This window comes from Lithobates pipiens, unplaced genomic scaffold (assembly GCF_037356315.1).
Source record: "Lithobates pipiens isolate NorthernLeopardFrog02 unplaced genomic scaffold, aLitPip1_a1.2 Scaffold_19, whole genome shotgun sequence".
NCBI classification, from domain to species: Eukaryota; Metazoa; Chordata; class Amphibia; order Anura; family Ranidae; genus Lithobates; species Lithobates pipiens.
Genome location: NW_027507764.1, coordinates 486,591,679 through 486,618,150, shown reverse-complemented (window position 1 = coordinate 486,618,150; position 26,472 = coordinate 486,591,679). Strand labels below are relative to the sequence as shown.

General features: G+C 44.9%; 1 protein-coding gene and 1 long non-coding RNA gene across 5 annotated transcripts in view; one reads left to right on the top strand and one right to left on the bottom strand.

Moving 5' to 3' along the window:
• Nucleotides 1–26,472, bottom strand: part of RALYL (RALY RNA binding protein like) — a 1,540,715-nt gene that overhangs the window by 65,097 nt on the left and 1,449,146 nt on the right. The gene's annotated exons all lie outside the window — the stretch shown is intronic.
• Nucleotides 1,125–7,858, top strand: LOC143997371 (uncharacterized). The gene is made up of 2 exons (XR_013277681.1): nt 1,125–1,661; nt 5,514–7,858. It is a non-coding gene; the product is annotated as an uncharacterized LOC143997371 (long non-coding RNA).

Below are 26,472 nucleotides of genomic sequence, written 5' to 3'. Positions count from 1 at the left end.
TGCTCACTGAGGTCATAGTAGGCCTTTTGAGGTTCACCTGTTAAATAGGGCGCAATTACCTCTGCCCACTCAGCGGCTGGTAACTTCTCTCGCTCAGCCACGCGCTCAAATACTGTTAGATAGGCCTCAACATCGTCCTCAGCAGTCATCTTTTGCAGCGCTTTCTGCACAGTCCTTCTCCCAAAAAAATCTCTGGAGCGGCTCCCTCCATTGTGGGTGGATTAGCAACCACAGGCGCCTCTCGATTTACTATCAGGTGCTCGATAAGTTGTTGTTGGCTTTGGCGCAAAGCTTGCAACTCTTCCTTATGCATCCGCTGTTGTGCAGCCATCATCTGCTGTTGTGCAGCCATGGACTGTTCATGTCGTCTATTGGCCTCTGTCTGCGCCTGCTGTTGTTGCAAACTCACTTGCATAAACTGCTTCAGCATCTCCTCCATGTTGCTGGACTGTTTTTGGAGTGTAGTTGCAGCTTTCACCCAGGACATCAGCAGCTGTAGCCAAGTCTGTCCACACCGTTGCCCCTAGCAACCGCGTTGCCCGCTACCTCCACCAATTGTAAGGGATCTTCCCGGGGTAGGGTGTGTTTGGACACAGTTCACAGCAAACTTGGAATTTATAAAGCAGATCTTGGCGTTTATTCGTGGTACAAACAGTCCAGCAAACAAAATATACAGCAACACCGTGCTTTCTAAGTACAACAAAAATAAAAGTCCTAGCCCGGCTGGGCGCTTACTAACAGGTTCTGCTCACCTATCTGACACTTACAAACACAGCGTCTTTCGCCTGGACATCGCAGGGTGAGTTTTAGCTCCAGCAGTGGCTGTGCTTGCAGCTTCCTTCAACACACAGATTGTTCGTTCCCTGGCTGAGAGCAACCACCTGCAGACCCTGCAGTGCCTTTAGCTTCCCAGGCTAATTAGGATCAAAGCTCACCTGATCCCAAACCCAGAACTGGATCGGGGGATGTGGAATGACAGGTCCCTCTACCAAACCTACCTGCCATTCCATATAAACCCAGGCCCGGCAAAATTAAATAACAACTCAGCAGCATATCGCTGCTGAGAAACTGATCCATCCTGGATTTACCATCTCACACTGTGTAGCAACCTAGGTGAGATGTACACTATAAGGGAATACTTATTAAGGTTACCAAAAGATATACGGTACTAGGTTAAAGGTCTAAGATAATATGCTTAGGCGTGCATTTCACTAAGTTCAGAATTAAGATGCAAGATGTTGACATATTAGGATGCATCTGTCTGCGGTAAGAGGTACAAAGCTAAGATAGGACTGGTTACGCAAGAATATGGTCAGTCAGCAGATGTTGAAATGACGAAATAACTATCAGAAGACTGTATTTCACCTTTGACTTAGATAATGTCATGAGTTTAAGAAAAATGTCGATGTATGTATGAATTACCTGATTGGTTAAACCACAGGGCTGTCCTTCAGCTCAAACTAAATAAAACTGTTGTGTGTGCTTCAATAGGCACATTCATTATTCACGTACAATAGTGTGTATGTGTAATGTTTTGTCCACCGGTGAAAGGGACCTCCGCTCTTCAATCCTAGCCTAGGCTACCAGGGGTTACTTACAGAAGACGAGCAACCTAACAGTTTTGGTACCAGCAAAGTGGGGTTCGTCTCGTCTTGCGACAGGTAAGTCACTTTACTCTTTTTTACCTGATTGGTGAATGGTGTAAACACTTACTCTGTCCGGGCGGCCGCTACGAACTTAGTTTAAAATTAAAAGAAGTAACTGTGCCTTCGCGATGGACTAGGCTGGTCCCTCGGGAGGTTAAAAGGGCTCGCAAGGAATTTATAGGTTTAGGGGAGTCCGACTAGGTTGGTCTGACTTAAAACTATTGGTGATAGTATTTTTAACACGGGAAGTAGTAGATTACGCCCGTGACAAAGGGATTGGTGGAGTGGACGCCCATTTGAAAAAAAAATTTTTTTTTAAAAAAAAGTGCACTATAAATTGATAAATGTATTGCAATACGGTTATGTCATGTCTTAAAGTATATTAAGAATATGTCTGTTTCTCTCTAGGTACACGTGTAAGTATATAGAGTATAAGTTTTAATATAGAGTATAAGGAAAATAATTGTTGTTGTTTAAATGAGTGCAGAATATGAGGAGCCCTCTTGTAGTGACATAGCATCCGCCTGCCCCCATTGCACGTTAGGTCTACTCTTCCTAAGAATAGATGACAAGTGGATTTTACTGACCACCAGACCAGGGGGGTTCTCTTGCAGACTTGGTGTAAGAGGGGTATATCCCGCCACCAGGAAAAATTTACCCTTTATCGTATATTAAGGGTGAATCTTCATAGTTTTATATAAGTCCATCTGCCCCAAAAAAGATCAGGGATCCTACTCCCAGACCAGAGACCGGATTGTTGGACAAACCGGGTGTTATCACCTGTGTCCTGCCACTAGACACACACTGCCCAGACTACTAGATGGGGAATTCTGCAGCAACCCAAGCCATGGCCACCCCATCACCCTATGAATTTGTCAGTAATATGATCCCTGGCCCCCAGGTAGAACCATTTTGGACACAAGTCCGAGAAAGGTGTCAGCAATTGGGGATACATGACCCAGGGCCATATGGTCCTTGTACTGAGGAAGACTGGCAAGAAGTCAGTAAAATTTGTCAGGTACATAAGCATTCTTATCCTCCCTGCAAAGGGGCTGACCCACAATACATGAAGGATTGTTTCTGTGCATGGAACAAATGCCTTGGAAAATATAGGCAATTGTGGACAGCAAGGACATTGGAAATCCCAGTGCCCTTATAGGACTGGACAGATTAGAGCAAGAGGCAGAGGCAGGGGATTTAACCCCCAGACCCGCCCACAGTATCCCCGTTATCTGCCATACCAGAACCCTCGTCAACCACTACCCCAATATCCTACACAGCCACAAATAATGCACCGAGGGAAACTCTGTTGGTATTAATGGGACACCTGTCACCCATCCCATCACTCCACCACTGACTGTAGCCACTCCAGAAGGACAGAAATTATGTACCCAAACTTTTGCCGTCTTGTCCTCATGCCTTGTGCCCCGTATGGGACGGGACCTCTTGGCACAACTGTGTATTACCATTAAGTTTAATAAAGAAGGTTCCCTTACCGCTAGTTCACCATTATGTGACTTACATGGCCCTAAGCGACATGCACACAGAGGGTTCCCAAAAAGACATGCACACAGGAGTTTCTTTCTAATGATACCTTCCTCCCTTGACCATCACGATTTGGGCAGAAAACAAAGGTAGTGTGGGCTTTATTAATTGCACACCATATGCACCCCAAATGCGATCAGATGCAGGGATACAATATCAAAAACAGTATCCCCTACCCCCAGAGAAAGTCAAAGGCATCTCCCCTCAAATTAATGATTACATATCAAAAGGTATCCTGAGACCAATCATCAGTCCCTGGAACACACCCATTTACCCTGTAAAGAAGGCCAGTGGCGAGTGGAGACTCGTCCAAGACCTCAGAGCAGTAAACAAACAAGTGATTCCCCTCCCACCCCTAGTCTCAGACATCACTTATTTTTTCATGCATACCGGCAGACTCTCTATGCTACACAGTAATTGATTTAGCGAATGCTTTCTTTAGCATTCCCATTGCAGAGGAAGCCCAACCTATGTTTGCTTTCTCCTGGGCCGGGGGCCAACTAACCTGGCAAGGGTATGTAGACAGTCCAGCCGCCTTCTCTATGGTACTCAACGAGACTGTCAAGTCTTGGACATCTGAGCGAGGGTCGGTACTGATACAGTATGTGGACGACTTGCTCCTGTGCAGTCGAACTGCTGAAGATTGTGCGGTCGATTCAACATCACTGTTACAACACCTAGCTCACGCCGGGCATCTAGCCTCAAGGAAGAAAATACAATGGTGCCAGCCACAGGTAGAATACCTAGGGTGCATTCTAAAGGAAGGGACAAGGCTAGTGTCCCCCAAACGTGCCGCAGCCCTTCGAGCTCTCAGTCCCCCAAAAGACAAAGCCGCCCTACTCTCGTTCTTGGGTGCAATGGTATATTGCCGCCAATGGATTCCTGACTGTTCTCATTATGATAGTATCCTAAGAGAGGCTACTGGCTCGACAGCCCCTAAATTAATAGATTGGACTGAAGACAGACTACAAGCTTTTCAAGCTCTATTAAACAGTCTGTCAAATGCTCCCGCCCTAGGGTTGGTAGACTATGGTAAAGCTTTTCAACTATACTGTGTAGTCTCGGGGACCTCTTTTGCCGCCGTGCTAACACAACAGCATGGAACAGGCTACCGCCCTGTCTCCTACCTATCTAAAAAAAAACTCCCCATCCAAGTACAGGGAATGCCATTCTGTCTCCAAAATCTTGCTGCCTGTGCAATGGCTGTACAAGATGCAAACAAATTAGTGCTAGGTCACCCATTGACTCTCTATACCACTCATTCAGTCACGCATCTTATTCAGAACATGAATACCCAACATATGACCTCGCAAAGACTTAGTGGTTATGAGATAACACTGATGAACACTGATAACCTCACACTCAAATATGTGCCTGCCAGCAACCCCGCTGTGCGCCTTTTGCATTCCATGTTGCGTTTACCACATGACCCAGACATTATACATGACTGTTCGGAAAAGGTTGCTGCTATTACCAGTCCCAGACCTGATCTCACTGACACCCCTATCTCAGGTGCAGAGGATGTTTTCGTTGACGGTAGCTGCTCACGTCCCTCTGACTCCACCTTTTTAACCGGTTATGCAGTTGTTCAACTACCAGACATCGTACTGGAGGCAAAATCATTACCTCCTTCTTCAGCCCAGGTAGCAGAGTTAGAAGCCCTCACTAGGGCCTGCATTCTATTCACCGGTAAAGAGGTGAACGTTTACACAGACAGTAGATATGCTTTTGGAGTGGTGCATGATTTTGGTGTGATATGGGCCAATAGAGGTTTTAAAACAGCAGATAACAAAATAATTGCCAACTCCACACAGATTAGTGCTCTCCTCCAAGCCATTCTTCTTCCAAGAAAGGTAGCCATAATTAACGTAAAGGCACACTCCTCTGACAGCAGTCGTGTTTCAAAAGGGAATGCTCTTGCTGACAGAGAAGCTAAAAGAGCTGCTGCCTTTTCCCCTAACCCACCTGCCCCCACAACAATGTTTTTCAAGGAACACTTCGCAGCACCTAACTTTAAAACTGTCATAGCACAGATGCAATCAATGGCCACAGAAGATGATGTCCATTTTTGGACAAAGGAAGGATTGACCAAAGACCCTGAAGGTCTTTGGTCAAAAGAGGGGAAGATCCACATGCAAGAACAAAACTATCACCCTTTGAGGTCCTCATGGGAATCCCCGCAAACATAGAATTACCCTCATTAGACCAAGACACTGATATTGACATTTATTCCCAACAGGAAATGTACGTGAAAAATCTGGTAAGTATGCTCCACGAAATAAACGAACAAGTTTCTGTCACCTTTTTTCCCTCTTCCCACAGAACCAACGCATCCCTTCATCCCTGGGGATAAAGTGCTGATCAAACAATTAGCACAAAGAAAGAGTATCGGACCGGCTTTCTCAGGACCATGGAAGGTGGAAAAGGTATCCAGGACCGCAGTGTTAACAGACCTAGGAAACACCTGGATCCACGCCAGCCGTCTTAAAAAGTGTCCCCAGCTTCCCTCGACTCCAGAGCCCCTGGCAGTGACAGAGAGCAGCAACTCCCAAGAACAAGATCTACAAGAAGTTCAGAGAGGCATAGAACAAATTTCCCTGGAAGATCCCACACCCCCTCAAAAGGACAAAACAGAGCCAACAACTGCCGGGATGAGAAACGAAGAAGAAGAACAGAACTCTTAGATAACAAATAATCAGAACTTTAAAAAACAAAGATGCTTTCTCCATCAGTGTCAGGGAAGGCCTTGTGCCTCTTATGCTGTATTACCCTAGTAGTGTTCCTACCAACCTGGTTGATAGCTAACTGTATATATCATCCAGAAGATTTAGGTCTATTAAAAGGGATATGTGGACCACCTAAGATGAATAATACCCCCGGCCAAAGACATAGTAGAAGTATTGTACCCGTTAATGAGTCACCTAAGGGACTGACTAACAAGATGTTACTACTAAAATTCAAATATAGCTATGCTCAAAAATCTGGTTTTGAGAAATGCTGGATTTGCAGCAAGCTACATCCCAGTACAGCTAGAATCCCTCTCATGGCAGTCCCCTTGAATTTTACCCCCCTCCTTAATGGAACACCCCCTATCGTCCTAACGAATGTTACTAGGACCCGTCCAAATAAAACCCTCACTTTCCAAATTATAGGTAGAAGCCACTTCCCAGACTGGTGTTTCCGACTGGGAAACACCACAGATGGAGCCGAGGTTTGCAAACAAGCAAAACTTAACATTTCAATGACATCATTTAACAGTCCTTCTTTCTTCCATACTTCAGATCCCACCCTAAATGCCACCTTTTTAGACTTTCTTAGCTCCAGTACCAAGACTACAATACACCAATTAATGTCAATACTGGTGCTCTCTGGCCTTTCTGATACTCTTAGGAACGTGTTCCATAAACGACCCCTAGCTCTAGGAAATACCATATATATATGCTGCGGCAAACTCTGTCACCCCTGGATCCCAACCAAACCCCAGGGGTGGTGTTACCTTGCAGCCATGGTTCCTATCATGGGGGTATTAGGGGATAACAAGGGAAGTCACCTCCTTGAAGCCAGCATGCATCCTAGATATCCCCTTAGACACCGTAATAAACGAGAATTGTTTTTAGAAAAAGATATGGCCTGGGCATGGTTCCCTTCCTGGACAGGGTGGGGAATTGACCTAATGAAAAGATTAAATAATTACACTGGCATAATTGATGAGATTCTGGAGGAAAATTCTGATGACATAACCAAACTAAATCTAGAAACTAGGGCAATTAGGAAGCAACTAGAACTACATGAGTTGGCTATAGAAAGTATGAGTGCAGCCCTTACTGGCCTCTGTGAGACTACTGAGGATTATGAGTGCTGTACCTGGATTCATAATACCAGCATCGAAGTCCCAGACTACTATGACGTTATTGCCCAACACAGGGAAGAGGTAAATAAACTACAGAAAGAGGCAAGGAACATAGGAAAAAACTGGGATCCCTTCTCGAGCAGTTTTAGTTTTGGGGGATTAATATCTTGGCTCCGAAATGCTGCCATGACAATTGTCACTGTGATTCTCTTCATTCTATTTTTATATGCCTGTTATAAGATAATCAAATGTTTATGTAAAAAGGGAAACACGGTCGCTCCGAAGGATCTGAAACTCACTTCCATTGTTAAGGATCCAACGGTATGGTATAGAAACCAAGAGCACAAGGGTTCGGAGTATGAAGCCTGTGCTATTAAATTAGAAAAGGAATGATCATTATGTAAATCACAGAATGATCAAAGGAAGGATTATAAGGGAATACTTATTAAGGTTACCAAAAGATATACGGTACTAGGTTAAAGGTCTAAGATAATATGCTTAGGCGTGCATTTCACTAAGTTCAGAATTAAGATGCAAGATGTTGACATATTAGGATGCATCTGTCTGCGGTAAGAGGTACAAAGCTAAGATAGGACTGGTTACGCAAGAATATGGTCAGTCAGCAGATGTTGAAATGACGAAATAACTATCAGAAGACTGTATTTCACCTTTGACTTAGATAATGTCATGAGTTTAAGAAAAATGTCGATGTATGTATGAATTACCTGATTGGTTAAACCACAGGGCTGTCCTTCAGCTCAAACTAAATAAAACTGTTGTGTGTGCTTCAATAGGCACATTCATTATTCACGTACAATAGTGTGTATGTGTAATGTTTTGTCCACCGGTGAAAGGGACCTCCGCTCTTCAATCCTAGCCTAGGCTACCAGGGGTTACTTACAGAAGACGAGCAACCTAACATACACCCCCTCAACCACTTCTCCAGTGACATGTCTACAGTGTATATCTGACAAAGTTTAAGGATATTCATGACATTATATTGAGACCTATCTCTTATGTTTACTTCCATATTATCTGTTAATAGACATTTTAAAACTTTTAAGAGCAGTTGTTGTCTATAACGGTTTTAAGATAGAATCCAAACATACATGGTTTAATGCTAAATAGGACATTTCTGCTGCAAAGTTCAGGAATACCCTGATCAACCATACCATTATAATCTCTGAGAGGAAAAATTAATAACATTGGTTATATCGTTAGAATGACATCTAAAATTCAGTATAATATAATAGGCAGCAAGTATGTAGTCAAGAGGTTGATATGTTGAAAGCTTGTTGCGTATGGGGCTGTATAGCTGCAGACCGGTTAGGGCGCCCATGCTGACCTGTGACCACAGCCAAAAGCACCTACAATGGGAATGTCAGTATTGGACCTGGACCACAGAAGTCAGTCTGGTCTGATGAATCACATTTTCTTTTTTATCATGTGGATGGTTGGGTGCGTGTGTTGCTTATCTGGGGAAGAGATGGCAATAGGATGCAGTATGGGAAGAAGGCAAGCCAGTGGAGGAAGTGTGATACCTTGGGCAATGTTCTGCTGGAAAACCTTGGTCCTGCCATTCATGTGGATGTTACTTTGACATGTGCCACCTACCTATTTTTGCTGACCAAGGACACCCCTTCATGGAAATGGTATTCCATTATGGCAGTGGCTCTTTCAGTGGAATATTGAAACCTTTCACACTGCAAAACTGGTTCAATAATGGTTTTAGGAACACGAGTTTGAGGTGTTGCCTTGGTCTTCAAATTCTACAGATCTCCATGCACTAAGCATTTGTGAGATGTGCCGGAAAAACAAGTCTTAGCCCTTGTACACACAGTTGGACATTCTGACAACCAAATCCGTTGGATTTTGTCCGACAGATTTTGTCCGAAACTGTTGCATACACATGATCGGACAAAGTGGGGGAAAATCCGATTGTACATAACGTGATGACGTTATTTCGTTACAATGGGACTACGTTCAGGCTAGCAGCCAATAGCTTTGGTCTAAGAATTTGATCTGAGCATGCGTGGCACTTTGTCCGTTGGAGTAGGCTACACATGATCGGAGTATGTCCGATCAGGGCATTTTGTCTGAAAATTTTACGGAAAAGTTGGAAAACTTGGTCCGTCAGATACTCTGATGGAAACAGTCCGATGGAGACCACACACAGTCGGATCATCTGACAAAACGGTCCGATAGGACACATTCCGTCAGAATCTCCGACTGTGTGTACAAGGGCTAAGCCTTGTACTCGCTCCATTTCCAGTACATCCTTCCTGAGGACTGGTGCCCAGAACTGGACAGCATACTCTAGGTGTGGCCGGACCAGAGTCTTGTAGAGTGGGAGAACCCTGATGTGGCCACAGCACCTCCAGTGCCCACCAGTATAACAGAACTGTGATTCTCATACCCCTCCCGGCCCCCATTCAGCCCTCAGCTCACCAGGGCATTATCCACAGCAGCCGACCAGTTTCACTTCCTCCCCAGCCCACTCTCCACATAGGATAGACCACGGCCAACCAACGACTAACCTCCGCAGCTCATCTACTACCTGGTACTGCAGGCCAGTAGGCCTTTCCCATCCCCAGAGCACCTCCACATTCAGTACCGGACCACACCATCAGAGGCACCGGGAGAATAAAGCGCCAGGCTAACCACGGCTCAGGCCTAGCCCTGATGCCCATCTCTATCCACCTTCTCCTCATACCTGGACCACCCCAGAAAAATGAGTACACCCCACGGACAGGTAAGTACAGTTAAGTACCTCAGGGCACCACACACTAGCAGTTGATCCAGGGTCCGCCGATTGCCTCAGGGGTCAGGAAGGAATTTTTTTCTCAGCTGCAGCAATTGGCCAGCTCAGCCAGGGGTTTTTCGCCTTCCTCTGGATCAACGGGGAGGGAGGGCAGGTCAGCAGGGTTCGCCTTCTTCTCCACCACCTGAACAATCGCACCTTCATCAGGACCATCAGCATCACCACCCTCTTCATCAGCCACATCGCGCAGGACCATCATCTCCTCAGCAACCACATCGCCGCCACATCTATATCATCATCATCATATTTTTACTTTTTTCTCAGCATGTGCAACTTCAAATACTCAGTGGACACCCTTCACAGGCTAAGAAACACCACCTCAACATTGCCAAGGTCCATTCCAAAAATACTAAGAAAAGAGCAATTACTAAGGATCAACCCACAATCAACCGCCAATCAAAGGAAGACCCCAATTCAACCACAACACTTAACATGCGCCCTGATTAACACCAGATCGGCAGTCAAGCACAGACAAGAAGTTCACGACTTCATCACCCAAAACAACATAGATTGCCTCTTCATCACAGAAAGCTGGCTAACACCTAACTGCAACACCATCCTAACTGAATTGGTCCCTGAAAAATACAGGATCATAACAGAGCATAGAATAGGAAAAAAAGGAAGAGGCCTAGCAGTGATCGTCATAGCTCACCTTGTGCTCGGCAAACCTACGCTACAGAACCCAGTGCCTTTTATGGAGACACTTTCTCTACAGCTGCAAACAACACCCCAAGACACCATTCATATACTGCTATGCTACAGACCACCAGGACCAAAGACAAATCTCCTGATAGCCTTCACCAAATTCATTTTAATACACACCCTGAAAACCAAAAATGTTCTGGTACTTGGAGACTTCAATCTCTGGGCAAACAACACCGAAGACCCCATCGCCTCTGCCTGCATTAACCAACTGGAAGAACTAGGTCTTCAGCAACTGATAAATGCTCCTACGCATGGTTCAGGACACACTCTGGACCTCATCGTCAAACAAAATATCGACATCAGCATACTCAACAACTTACCACTACCATGGACTGACCATCACGCTATCAAATTTAAAATCACCACCAACACCACCCTCCAGAAACTGAACCACTCAACAACAACACACTGGACCAGATCTCGGGTGACAAAGGTGATCCTTGAGGGACTCCATAGGAAACTGCGCGAGATTCAGAGGTGAAGGCTCCAAGTTTCACTGTCTGTGACCGATTTCCTAAGAAGGAAGCCAACCATAGTAGGTCTGAATCTGTGACTCCTGCTACTTCTTTGAGGCGGATGAGAAGTGAGTGAGTGTTGTGATCTAGTGTGTCGAACGCTGCACTAAGGTTCAGGAGTACCAGGAGACATCATTCTCTGTAATCTGCTGCTTCCAAGGCATCATCCCATATTTTGAGGAGTGACATTTCCATGCCATGGCCCGGGCGGAAGCCTGATTGCAGAGGGTCCAAGAGATTGTGTGTGTCCAGATGGAGCTGTTGTACTACTGCTTTCTCCATAATCTTGGAAATGGTGTTCAGGCTTGTTATCGGTCTTTGGTGGTTGGGGTCTTTGGGGACCAGGTTGGGTTTCTTTAGGAGGGGTTTGACTATGCCTTGCTTGAGGGAGTTCCGAACAATTCCTACTTTGAATTACTGTTTTATGAGTCCCTCAAGGATCACCTTTGTCACCTGTGCTCATTAACATTTACATCCGTCCACTCCTCAAAATCATCAGCAAATCAAACCTATGCTTCCACTCTTACGCGGATGATACTCAACTCTACTTTCGGATCTCCGCACAAAAAGACCGATATCAGGAATTAGAAAAATGCCTCACATCGATAGATGACTGGATGTCCACGAGCTCCCTCAAACTCAATGGATCCAAATCAGAACTCCTTCTAAATGCAAACCAAAATACTAAATCCATGACCCCATGGACTCCACCGACCATCCTTGGACAGATCATCCCCCTAAGCACAAAAGCCAAAAGTCTCGGAGTCATCTTCGATTCAGAAATGACAATGGATGAACAAATAGTATCAGTAGTCGGCGGATCTTACCATCTTCTACACCTGCTAGGTAGACTCATCCCCTTCATTCCAGAAGCAGAGAAAGCAATAGTAGTAGGAACAATCATCAACTCTTGACTCGACTACGCAAACTCCCTCTACATAGGACTACCTAAATTCCAGATTGCACGCCTACAAGTCATCCAAAACACGGCAGCAAGACTTGTCACAGGAAAAAAACCTGGGAATCCATCACCCCCCCCTGAGGATCCTACACTGGCTAACCGTAAAGGATCGAATCACATTCAAGACCCTCTGCCTGACCCACAAATGCACACAAGGAGATGCTCCTCAATACTTATGCGAAAAAATAAAACACTACACTCCCAATCACAACCTCTGATCAACCAACCAAAACCTCCTCGCAGTCCAAGGAGTACGGCTATGGAATGCTCTACCCATGAACATCCGTTTGGAAGGAAACCATCAGGCCTTCAGGAAAAAACTCAAGACCCACCTCTTTTAAGAAGGAATTAACGCAGGTCAGATCAAGAGCCTTGAAGAGATTTAGTTCGCATTTGCAGCACTATACAAGTCATTCATTCATTCATTCAGTAGACTGTCAGTAATAATTAGGAAAAATGGTCTGGCAATTACCTGACTGAGTTCCCTAAGTACCCTCAGGTGCAAGCCATCCGGTCCCAGTGATTTATTAATTTTAAGCTTCCCAAGTCTAACTCTGTCCTCTGTTAGCAATGAGGGTGCTTCCTGCTTTCTGTGACTTGTCATGAGGATAAGCACTGCAGTTTTGGTTACTAAAGCCCATTGATTCCCTCGTGAAGACTGAAGAACAGAATAAATTCAATACCTTCACCATCTCCCCATCCTTTGAAACCAGGTGTCCTTCCTCATTCTTTATGGGGCCAATATGGTCTGTCCTCCCTTTTTTTTTTTCCCTAAAAGATTTTTTGGAAAAAATGCAAGACATACAAACGTGCAAGTCAGAGAAGCATCATAAACACAAAGTGCTGCCCCGACCTTATCTACTCGCAATACAGACAGCACTATTACCCTGTTACATTGGTCGTGGCTAATAGAACATTGCTATACAGAGGCACAACTGGTTAGCAAACACATAACTAATGTGGACCTATCATTTAAAGAGGCTTACTCAGGTCGTGCCGGGTAGTGCTGGGCCTGAGTCCCCAGCCTTCAGGACCGGTATCCTCCGGACCCGCTAGGGTGTGTGGGGTGGCGTAGTTCCCGACACGCGTGACCGAGTGGGAGAGCAAATGTCTGCTTTGTTGCAGTCCTATATAATTAAATGTTCAACATCTGACTGAGGATATGTGAGGGGGTAAAGGATTGAGGGGGGTAAAGGGAAAAAGAAAGTAAGGATCTGGGGGGGAGAAGAAGAGGGGGTGGGTAGGTGTCCCCCCCCCCAGCCCCCGCCGACCATGCGCCTCTTTGGTTTATAAATGTAGGGGAAAGAATGTCTTGTATTTATCTGTGGTTTGAAAATGTTTCCAACACGCCCAAATAGTCGTGTCCTCCCTTTTTTACTGCTTGCATACTTAAAGAATTTCTTGGGATTTGTTTTGCTCTCCTCCACTATGTGTCTTCCGCGTTCTATCTTAGCCTAATTGCACCCATACATTTCTTGTTGCATTCTTTATAAAGTCTGAATGCTGATGATGATCCATCAACCTTGTATTTTTTGAAAGCCTTCTCCTTTTGCTTTGATATGCATTTTTACATTGGAGTTAAGCCATCCAGGACTTTTGTTCGCTCTTTAACCACTTCAGCCCCGGACCAATTGTCAGTCTAAGGACCAGAGGTCTTTTTACAATTTCGCACTGCACTGCTTTAACTGGTAATTGGGCAGTCATGCAATGTTGTACCCAAACGAAATTTGCGTCCTTTTCTTCCCACAAATAGAGATTTCTTTTGATGGTATTTGATTGCCTCTGCGATTTTTATTTTTTGCGTTATAAATGGAAAAAGACAGAAAATTTAGAGAAAAAAATATATTTTCTACTTTTTGTTATAAGAAAAATCGAATAAACTCAATTTTAGTCATACATTTAGGGCAAAATGTATTCAGCCACATGTCTTTAGTAAAAAAAAATGTCAATAAGTGTTTATTTATTGGTTTGCGCAAAAGTTATAGCGTCTACAAACTAGAGTACATTTTCTGGAATTTACACAGCTTTTAATTTATGACTGCCTATCTCATTTCTTGAGGTGCTAAAATGGCAGGGCAGTACAAATCCCCCCCCCAAATGACCCCATTTTGGAAAGTAGACACCCCAAGGAAATTGCTGAGGGGCATGTTGAGCCCATTGAATATTTTTTTTTGTCCCAAGTGATTGAAAAATTACACAAAAAAAAAAGTTTACAAAAAGTTGTCACTAAATGATATATTGCTCACACATGCCATAGTTATATGTGGAACTGCACCCCAAAATATATTCTGCTGCTTCTCCTGAGTATGGGGATACCACATATGTGGGACTTTTTTGGAGTCTAGCTGCGTACAGGACCCCGAAAACCAATCACTGCCTTCAGGATTTCTAAGGGTGCAAATTTTTGATTTCACTCCTCACTACCTATCACAGTTTCGAAGGCCATAAAATGCCAAAATAGCACAAAACCCCCCCAAATGACCCCATTTAAGTAGACACCCCAAGCTATTTACTGAGAGGCATGTCGAGTCCATGAAATATTTTATATTTTGCCACAAGTTGCGGGAATATTACAAACATTTTTTTTTTGCACAAAGTTGTCACTAAATGATATATTGCTCACACATGCTATGGGCATAAGTGAAATTACACCCCAAAATAAATTCTTCTGCTTCTCCTGAGTATGGGGATACCACATGTGGGGGACTTTTTGGGAGCCTAGCCAAGTACGGGACCCCGAAAACCAAGCACTGCCTTCAGGATTTAAATATAAAACGCTACCAAAAAAAACTGTTAGCGATCGCAGGGATCAGGCCTGACTCTGCGAACACTGCAGTTATGTGTTTAGTGTTTTGTAAGTGACAGTGATCGATCGATACTGCACTTGGGTGGGCTGGTCGGAGGGGAAAAACACAGGTGCTAGCAGGTATCTGGGCTGATCCCGCTAACAATGCGTTTTTTTGGAACCCTAAACTGCTGGGGACGCTAGTATAGATCTGATCAGATCAGATATTGATCTGTTCAGATTCTATACCACTACGGGAGGTGTATGCTTTGCGCGTGGGTGTTAGCGGTACTGGCACTAACCTAGCGCTGCCTGGGGCGACGCAGACCCTGACCCTAAAACCTAATTGATATCAACCGCCGGGTGATCAGGGGGTTAAACCTTTATTGGGTAATAAATGGTGGGTGCCCTGATGCTATAAAAAGCAAACTAACTAACCAGAGTCACCCGTAACACTTATATGGTGATCACTGGTGAAAGGGTTAACTAGGGGCAATCAGGGGGTTAAAATCTTTATTAGGTAGTATATGGGGGACCCTGACGCTATATAAAAACCTGACGGGGAACCTAAATAACTAACTGGCTATCCAGCGTCACCAGTGGCACTTATACGGTGATCGCTGGTGAAAGGGTTAACTAGGGGCAATCAGGGGGTTAAAACCATTATTGGGTAGTATATGGGGGTACCTAACTCTATAAAAACCTGGCGGTGAACCTAAAAAAAAACTAGCTACCTAGCGGTACCAGTGACACTAATGCAACGATCAGAAAAACGATCGCTTAGTGACATTGGCAAAAGGGGGTGAAAGGGTTAACTAGGGGCAATCAAGGGGTTAAAACCGTTATTGGGTAGTATATGGGGGTACCTAGCGCTATAATCGGGGGGGGGATTTGTGTGCCTATGTGTACCTCCATGTCAGTGTAGTGTTTGGTGCACTTACTATGTCCTCTCCTCACAGTCAGGTCAAAAATACCGCCCCGAGGAGAATGACATCACTTCCTCCCTGCCTGTGTTTACACTACACAGGCGGGGGAAGCTTCTCATTCGCCAGGAGCGATCGAGAGGGGATGGCCAGAAATCAACGGCCATCCCCTCATCCCGGATCGCTCCTGAAGTGAAACGGACCGCCGCATCCAGTGGGAGGGGGTCCGATCGGACCCCTCTACCTGCTGGAAGGCAAGCACGTACATGTACGTGCTTGTGCCTGTCGGTGCCATTCTGCCGACGTACATTGCCATGCGGCGGTCCTTAAGTGGTCAAATGTATTACCTAATGGGATGCACTGGCTAATGCCCTTAAAGCGAACCCATCTCTCCTTTGTGCTCTTTGTTCCTAAGATTTCATCCCATTTTATATCTTCTGGCAAGGTTCATAGTTTAGGGAAGTTGGCTCTTTTGAAATTCAATGTGATTTATACTGAAGCCAATTGACCTGTGATAGCAGTTTCCTAAATTGTCCCGTATTTCCACATCCATGATCAGGTCTGTATTGTTGGCAATCAGTAGATCTAGTAACGCTTTATTTGTAGTTGGTGCATCTACCATCTGACCCATGAAATTGTCCTACAAGACATTTAGGAACCGGCGAGCCTTAGACGAATGCGTGCTTCCCTCCGCTCAGTCTATGTCTGGATAATGAAAATCCCCCATTATGATGACACTTCCCATCCTTGCTGCTAATCCAAATTATGATAGGAGATCCACCTCTGTCTCCTCCCTTAGGGGGCCTATAACATACTCCCAGTATTATTTTCTCCTTAGCTTCATCCCTTTGGAGCTCTACCCATAAGGATTACACCTTCTCCCTAGCTCTTTTAGTGATGTCATCTCTCACATTCCCCTTTACATTATTCTTGATATATAGACATACCCCTCCCCCTTTTTTACCCTCTCTATTCCTGCGATAACGGGAATGCCCTGGAATGGTTGCCAGCCAATCATGAGAGCTGTTGAACCAGGCTCCTGGCATTAGTGAACATACCACATAGTTTAGACTACTACTATCCTCTTATTGGGTGTTCTGAGATTGCAACTAGACCTTGTTACTATACTTGCCTTGGGTTTATGTGCTTTAGTCAACCTACCACTAATGCCCCCAATACTACCCTCTGGAATATGTTCCAACCTGATATCTCTACCTCTGGACCCCCCCCCGTTGCCTAGATTAAAAACCCCTCTAACTTTTTGGCCATCTTTACTCCCAGCAGATCTTAGGTGCAGTCCGTCCCTTCTATAGTACTGAGAAGTCGGCGCAGTCCTCCAGGAACCCAAGCCCCTTCTTACTACACCAGCTCCTCAGCCACTTGTTTACTTTCCTAATCTCCCTCTGCCTTTCTGATGTGGCTCGAGGTACCGGTAGTATTCCTCGGAGGTCCTTTTGCTCAATTTACCTCTCACTCCCTAAAATCGTCTTTTTAGGACACTCCATCTGCCTCTGAATTTGTCATTGGTGCCAACGTGCACCATGCAGCCGGGTCTTCCCCAGCCCCTCCCAGTAATCTGTCCACCAGATCTGTGATGTGCCGAACCCGAGCGCTCGTTAGCATACAGTTCAGCGCTTCAGGTATTTGTCACAGATTGCCCTCTCTGCCCTTCCTTCAGGACCTGAAAGAATTTTTGGAGTCCCTCAATAGGAACCAAAAGGGTATACAACTCAATTATGAGATGAGTCAAGTAAAAATAAATTTTTTAGATCTTATTATCTTAGTGAAGGATGATCGGTTCGTCACTTCTATGTTTTTCAAAGATACGGATAGGAACTCCTTCATTCCTACCGATAGTTGTCATCATATTCCTTGGCTCAGGTCGATCCCCAAAAGCCAATATATTAGACTGAGACGTAAGTGTTCAGATGTCGATTATAGACCCCTTAGGGGGCCTATGACATACTCCCAGTATTATTTTCTCCTTAGCTTCATCCCTTTGGAGCTCTACCCATAAGGATTACACCTTCTCCCTAGCTCTTTTAGTGATGTCATCTCTCACATTCCCCTTTACATTATTCTCGATATATAGACATACCCCTCCCCCTTTTTTACCCTCTCTATTCCTGCGATAACGGGAATGCCCTGGAATGGTTGCCAGCCAATCATGAGAGCTGTTGAACCAGGCTCCTGGCATTAGTGAACATACCACATAGTTTAGACTACTACTATCCTCTTATTGGGTGTTCCGAGATTGCAACTAGACCTTGTTACTATACTTGCCTTGGGCTTATGTGCTTTAGTCAACCTACCACTAATGCCCCCAATACTACCCTCTGGAATATGTTCCAACCTGATATCTCTACCTCTGGACCCCCTCCCCGTTGCCTAGATTAAAAACCCCTCTAACTTTTTGGCCATCTTTACTCCCAGTAGATCTGCACCCTCCTTAGGTGCAGTCCGTCCCTTCTATAGTACTGGTGACCGACTAAGAAGTCAGCACAGTCCTCCAGGAACCCAAGCCCCTTATTACTACACCAGCTCCTCAGCCACTTGTTTACTTCCCTAATCTCCCTCTGCCTTTCTGATGTGGCTCGAGGTACCGGTAGTATTCCTCGGAGGTCCTTTTGCTCAATTTACCTCTCACTCCCTAAAATCGTCTTTTTTTAGGACACTCCACCTGCCTCTGACTTTGTCATTGGTGCCAACGTGCACCATGCAGCCAGGTCTTCCCCAGCCCCTCCCAGTAATCTGTCCAACAGATCTGTGATGTGCCGAACCTGAGCGCCCATTAGCATACAGTTTGGCGCTTCAGGTATTTGTCACAGATTGCCCTCTCTGCCCTTCCTTCAGGACCTGAAAGAATTTTTGGAGTCCCTCAATAGGAACCAAAAGGGTATGCAACTCAATTATGAGATGAGCCAAGGAAAAATTTAATTTTTAGATCTTATTATCTTAGTGAAGGATGATCGGTTCGTCACTTCTATGTTTTTCAAAGATACGGATAGGAACTCCTTCATTCCTACCGATAGTTGTCATCAAATTCCTTGGCTCAGGTCGATCCCCAAAAGCCAATATATTAGACTGAGACGTAAGTGTTCAGATGTAGGAGAATTCCTTAAACAGGCAGAGGTTCTTACCTCAAGGTTTCTTGAGAAAGGATATCAACAAGAATTTCTGTCTGATACTCTGAGCACTGTGACTAACATGAATCGAGAAGAGCTGCTTGTTGAGAGAGGTCCACGGGAAAACATCATTCAGGGAAGTGTCCCTTTTGTAACCACTTACTTCAACATCAAAGACCAAGAATATTGTTCAGGGGTGCCCCTTCGTTAAGAAACCGATTGGCACCCAATGTCATTGATCCACCTTTGAGATGTAGTTTTTTCTTTGACCAATTATCAGGTTTCTATAAATGTGGGAGATGCAGGGTTTGTTCTTTTAATTCATGTTCTCGTAGACGTACCACTACATTCAATAGTACAGCCACAGGGGTAGATCATGCCATTAAGCCGTGCATTACATGTTCTACAACTGGGGTAGTCTACATGTTGCAGTGCCCGTGTGGGCTTCAATATGTGGGGTGGACCAAACGCTCATTGCAGGTACGGCTTAAAGAGCATATTACCAATATATTGATTGGATTTCCAAAACATTCTGTATCCAAACATTATTTGTTGGTACATAATAAGGATCCCTCAAAAACCCTGTTCCTTGGAATAAACAAGTTTAAACCACATTGGCGAGGAAGCTCTTTGGTGAGGGAAATTTCACAGATTGAAATGGCTTGGATTCACCGTTTGAAGTCGTATGCCATGTATGGATTAAATATTGATACTGACGTTAATGCTTTTATAGATAATTCTTGATTTTTATTATCATTTTTTATGTTTTTTATATTGGTGCATTTATGTAAACTCGTTCTGAGATGGATGAAAGGCTTTCTATGACAACTATGTTACTATGAAATTATGTGGGTTGAATTTCCCGTTGGATTATTATTTAATTATATTATCAATCACGTTGTGGTGTATATTTATTATAGTTCATTTATTAATTATTGATAATGATTCATTCCTTTAAATTATGAGTATATTAATATAAATTGTTTTGTGGTTTTTAGTATTGTATATAATTCACCAATTGTTGGTTTTATCCAACATCAGATATAAAATGTATTATTATTACTATTTATAAATTATATGTCACTTTTTTGTAATTTAGGGGATCAGTTTTTTTTCACTTCAAGACTAATATCCTTCTTGTTTTCCACTAAGTGGGGAGATCTGCAAAATATTTAAGTTTTCCGGTATTGTTTGGCGAATTTTTTGTCGATTATATATTAGTAATCTTTAATTATTTGAGGATGACCAATTGTTGTTATGGTCCTGTTTGGTATTGGGACTTATTGGGGGGGGGGGGGGGGGGGGAGTGGTGGTAAGGCAAGTCTCTATGTGCACTTTCCATCTACTTGAGAAAAGATAGGTGTTATGCCATTAACTAAAATGGTGCCGTCAGCCGGATCTTAGCATCTCAGAACGAGGTTTGGCTTTAAATGGTGGTGCGTCGCTGCGCTGCCCGTTCCCCATTGACAACGTCATCTATGACGAAACGCATCTGGGAAGGCACGCAGTGATGCCACTACGCTGTATGAGGGGAGGACGGGCTCCCGAACGAATGCCAGTCGGCTTTTTGATTGTTTTTTCTTTATGCGTTTTCTGATGGAAATTAAATGTAAGTGCAATTATCTATTTGTTTTAATAAAATGTCCAATCGGTTTTACACTATGAGGGCCTCCTCCTCTTTTTGAGCTACTGATAGTGCTATTATCGATTTGGGAGTTTCAAGTGACGCCGCTGCATACGGGGAAGGCTGATCCATGAGCTTTTGGTGTATGAATAATGACACAGATGGTCTACTAATAAGGCTCTATTTGTGTTGCTATCTGGTAAGCGCATCCACTTCTCAGTGACGGGCACTTGCTTGCTGTTTTGTGTAGATTCACCGTGGTGTCCTGATAAGAACCCTTACAAAGGACTTAATTCTACAAGTTTTTTCTCTTCTGTGTTGATGAACTGTTGTTTTAAAGTCATTCCTAAGTAATTTATTTGCGATTAATGTGAATATTTTGATGATTTACAGTCATTTATATATTATTTAGATAAATTTTATATATATAATTTATTTATTTATGATTATGTATTATTAATTTGGTTAGTCAATAGTGTCTGTGGCGCATGTCTTTGGATTGTGGGAGGAAACCGGAGTACCCAGAGGAAACCCATGCAGGCACAGGGAGAACATGCAAACTCCAGGCAGGTAGTGTCGTGGTTGGGATTCGAACCAGCGACCCTTCTTACTGCTAGGTGAGAGTGCTAACCACTACACCACTGTGCTGTCAGTTTGCTTATTGAGATGCTCCAGCCCTGGATTGGCAGCTCTGGCACTTCCCACTCTATCCTTCCGAACTGTCACCCATCTACTCTTTTCTGGTGCGTGTGCCTCTTTCTCTCCACCCACTTCTGTGCTGGCCACTGCTGGGACCTGCTGGGTACTTTCACAGCTCTCATTTAGTATGGAGGGTCTTCTCAGTGCTGACAGTTGCTTCCCTAGATTCAGAACCTGGGTTTCCAGGGAAACAATGTGCTTACATTTTGCACAGCAGTATTCACCTTCGATCAGATACTCAGGTACACGCAATACTCAGGTACCCACAATAGTCAGGTATTCCCAATACTCAGGTACTCCCAACACTCAGGTACACACAATACTCAGGTACTCACATACACTGTCAGTCAGGTCTTGTAGTTTGTGTCTCTGTGTCACTCTGCACAGCCTCCACTTGTAATCTTATACTAGCAGTCGGTCAGTCACCTTCAGTGCCACCACTCACTGATCAGCCTCACACTCTCCCTCCGGTCTGCACTTCACTGAGGAAATTACTTTTCCTCCTTCTACAAAGTTACAATGTACAGTCTGATCACTGGGGGGGTAGACTGAGGAAATGACTCCTCTTCCTCTTTCTACAAAGTTACAATGTAGAGTCTGATCACTGGGGGAGGGGAGACTGAGGAAATTACTCCGCCTCTTTCTGCAAAGTTACACCCGTCGCCTCTCCCCGTCAGCCTTCCACCTCCCGGTCCTGCTGGATGTCCTCCCGCCTCCTCTGTTTGTGTCTGTGGGGGGATACTGTCCACAGTATCCCCAGTCCTGCAACATGATGTCCTGCTCTGCTGCCGCTGTGGGTCCCTGGGTCACCCACTGCCTCTCACATTCGTAGGGGGGTCCGGTCTGGTTGTGGGGTGGTCCGGTCCAATCCGCCATGCTGCCACTCTTGGGGGGGTTCATTCAGTCCTCTGCACACTCATCTGCATGCTGCTTCCTCTCGCTGCATGCTTGTCCTCAGCACTGATTTCTGCCCCAAAGAAAAACTCTGCAACAGCGCCACCTGATAATCATACTTGCACTGGCACATCCCCTTGGTTCCCCTCTTGCCGTTTTGTGGCTTTCAGTGTAGAGTGTCCCACATGGCGGATCCCCTTCCCGGCCACAAGGCTCTCCTTCCCCTGGGGCACAGATCAGACAACTGTTGCAGTGATCCCAGGACATCACTCATCTGCCCCAGCATATGAGTGTGCAGATTCTGCAGTCCCGTGGCTGGGTCCCGGCTCTCAGTGATCTGGTTAGTGGCTGGCTGTGTGTTGGGTGAGTCCCCAACTCCCGGGCCTGCACGGCTCCCCCTGTTGTAGCCTGTCGTTTATAAAAGGAGCCACTGCAATGTCACTAACCCTGCGCCCAGCTGCCCAACCCCTGTCCGAGGCCAGGCTGGCCTCGGAACTGCGCATGCGCAATTCCAAAGCCAGCCTGCAGTCACATTTATGGATATTATAAAAATCTACAGAATTTTACTTGTTCTCAGCTTATTTCCACTCACCTAATGTGAAAAGGTTGGGGTGTCGAATAGACTCCCTTAAGAGCTGGTTCTGGCCAGCTCAGTAGATTGTTTTAAAAAAGGGCTGGATTATTTTCTAAATGTACATTTATATGTAAAGTTGAACCAGGGAATATCCGATTGCCTCTCGGGGGATCGGGAAGGAATTTTTTCCCATGCTGGAAAACATTGGTGCATGCTTTGCTGAGGTTTTGTGCCTTCTTCTGGATCAATTGTGGGAATAGGATTGTGTATATGGGATTGTATGATATTTTTTTTTTCCTTTTATAGGTTGAACTAGATGGACTTGTGTCTTTTTTTCAACCTGACTAGGTAATGGGAGCAGGCGAGTGTAAATTTTGAGGGCTGAAATATGTGATATAGCAAGGACAATCTTCCTTCTCTCCTAGGAAATTCTGGTCAGTCCAGGAATGGCAAAAGCCAATGCTGAAAAATTCTATCATGTTCAGAAATGATAACACAGGTGTCAGGATGCACATGCCAGCAAACAGAATAATCCCTCTGGAAGAACTCTTGGGCACAAGCTAAAACTGATTCCCTTTCATGCTCATAAGAATTGGACACTGGCTAATAGATACATGCATGCGCAAACTCACACGCAAACACAAGCCATCGCGCATCCTAGTGCGTGCCGACACTTGCATGTACCTGTGACATACGCTGGCGCCAAACAGACTATTTAAACCCAGCCAGTGCTCAGATTCAGTGTTGCCTTGTCTTCAGCCTCATGTGTATCTGGCATCCTGTGAACCTGTATCTTGCTTCCAGTTCAACCTGGCTTGTCTAGACAGTGACCATTCTTCTGTCTGCTCCTTTGGCTCCAGTTCCACTGATCAGTTCTAGACCCGGCTTGTTTCCTGACTTTGTTCATGTCTGTGACCTGTACCCGATTCTTCAAGTCTGTGTATGACTCAGCCTGCCTGACCCTGCTACCCTGCCTGCTGTCACCAGCTAGGGCCACCATCAGGGGGGTACATGCAGTACTGCTGTAAGGGGCTGGAGTGTCCAAAGGGGCCAAGCTAGCCGGTCCACTCCCCGTTCATCAAGACATGACATTAATCTGTCATGCACTGGCAGGGCCCCTGCGGCCGCCCGCTATTTAGAAGGAGAGAGGAGCCTCCGATGCCTTTCACTAGCAACCCCCCCGTTGCACGCTATGAAAGGAGAAGGAAGCTTACTAGTCTGAGCCCACCACCATCTTTCACGAGCAGACTTGGGCCCACTGTAAGGCAGGCTCCGGTACTACAGTGTGTGGGGGCAGTTGGAGGGTCAATGGAGGAAGAGGTCAGGGAGGAAGAATCTGCGGCTCAGAGAGCCTGCTGGACAGGTGAGAGATGGGACGACTGGTGCTTCCCAAGCTGTATGTGACACTGCCCCCCACCGACACTGCCCCCCACCTATCCTGCCCCCCACCTGTGACACTGCCCCCCACCTCTCCTGCTGCCCCCCCACCTGTGATGCTGCCCCCTTCCATGACACTTCCCCTCCCGTCCTACTGCCCCCCACCTGTCCCGCTGATCTCCTTCCATGACACCCCCCCTCCAGTTCCACTGTCCCCCACCTGTCCTGCTGCACCCCTTTCATCTGGCTGCCCCCCTCCTGTCATACTGCCCCCTCCTGTGACATTTCCCCCTCTCCCCCCTCCTATCTCTCTGCCCCCCTCCTAATATACTGCCCCCCACCTGTCCCACTGCTCCCCTCCTGTCCCTCTTCCCCCATCCTGTGGTAGGAGGAAATTGGACTAGAGGAGGAAAAGGACATGGGATGGATGAGTTGGGACTGGAGGTGGAATGGGATGGAGGAGATGGGACTGAAGTATGAGTACATGAGATGGAGTAGATGGGGCTGGAGGTGGAGGAGGAGGATGAGAACATGGGATGGAGGAGATGAGATTGCAGATGAAGGACGATGACAAGGAATGGCCAGTGGGCGGATTCGCTGGTACAGCCAGTTGTCAGACCCTGGGGAATGTTGGTGGTCAGGCCTGGGGGGGAGGGCCCAGGCCTAAAGCTGTATAAAGGGCCCAAAAATTCCTGATGGCTGCCCTGTCACCAGAACCAGCTGCCTGCCTACCTGCCTACCTGTCTACCTGCTGAAGCCATCTGATGACTTCACCTACCCAGCAAGGGCATCCGCCCTGCTGTTAGCAAGACTTTCTGGCACTTGCGCGACTTTGCACTCCTGTGCCTCCTGTCTACACAATTAGGGGCCCTGAGTCAGAGGCATAAGAGAGGCCTTCCTCATCCTATCAGGCTCTGCTACCGGGTACTTGATAACATATATAGCTCAGGAAAGCGACAGAGAAAAGAACAACTAATTGATACAATAATACTACTTCCAGACATATAGAACATATAGTTACAATTCTAGTTAATATGTTGAATTAAATCAAAATTGGAGAATGTTATCTATTTGGAGCTGATATGAAAATAAATATTTTCTGTGAAACAAAATGGTAACAGATATATGTTATCTAGCTGAATAGACCCAATACTAATATCTGTAAGAGACATATGGAATAATCATGACTTTTCATAAATATTTCTTTAAAATTCTGTGTTAACGTCAACTTCGGATTGAAAGCAAGGGTTCATGTTGTAAAACTGTTTTAATGGAATTCATGATCTGGACATACTGGCACAATGCTTGCTGAGTCTAGATAAATGAGGCTGTTTTATCTTTATTAAACATGTTTTAGACAGGTACTGTGACAGAACAAATATTAAAACAGCCACAGCAAATAAATGGAACCGATGGTGCACTCAGTGTGAAGTGGACAGCATGCAATCTATTCACTGATAAAGAAAAGGCCTGACCCATTTATCTTATAAATATGTGTCTCTGGAGCCCCAGAGTGTGTAGAAAAAAAACAGGAGTCACAGGGCCAGAATGCCTGTAAAGATATTGTCTTTACAGTAAAGAGTAAAAATAAGTGCCTTATTATCACTGCATCCATCTTTATGCAACAATCCACCTCTCAGACCTAACATCCCACACTTTCATGCACTCTATGCCATTTGACTTAGCGCCACTTGATCAAGTGGCTGAATGCACTCAATACAGGCACTTCACCTTGGAAGAAATTACATTTCAGATCAGCTTCTGAGCTTCCTATTGCTTCTTCGAACCCTGACAGATACTCTTACAACCTTGGCTTGTCCTTTGGTTCTTGTTATCTGTCTGTCATTTATTTATTTTATTCTGATTTTGTCTCTTGCCTAAACTCTCTTCCTGAATTATGTCTTTGCATGAATGCATATTACCCTGACCACAGGCTGTTTATGGACTACAACCTTGCCTAATATTTCAATAACAAGCTTTGACTGCATCTTGACTGTTGCCGGTGATGCAGACCCAGAGGGTACAATATTAGTGTAGGATACAGCTTTTTCTTAAAAAACAGAAAAATATGTAATAAACTATGTACTATACGGCCACCATGCAGTATACTGTATATACTATATGTACTATATGGGATCAATTGTATATACCATATGTACTTACACTGTATTTTCATATTCCCGAAGTGGTAATTCTGTCCCTGATGAAGATTGTTATTATTATAATTATCGAAACGCGTTGGCCATCCACCCATGGATAGTTTCATATCTGCAGTGAAATTTTACCACACTTGTCACTTTTATGTATATATATCTGTGTCCGTTATTATTTTTATACAGTATGTTATGAATAAATGTAAAATTTTCTTTCTATATATTACTTTATTTCCTTTTTTAATTGCCTTGAAAATCCCACAATTGAGGTTCTT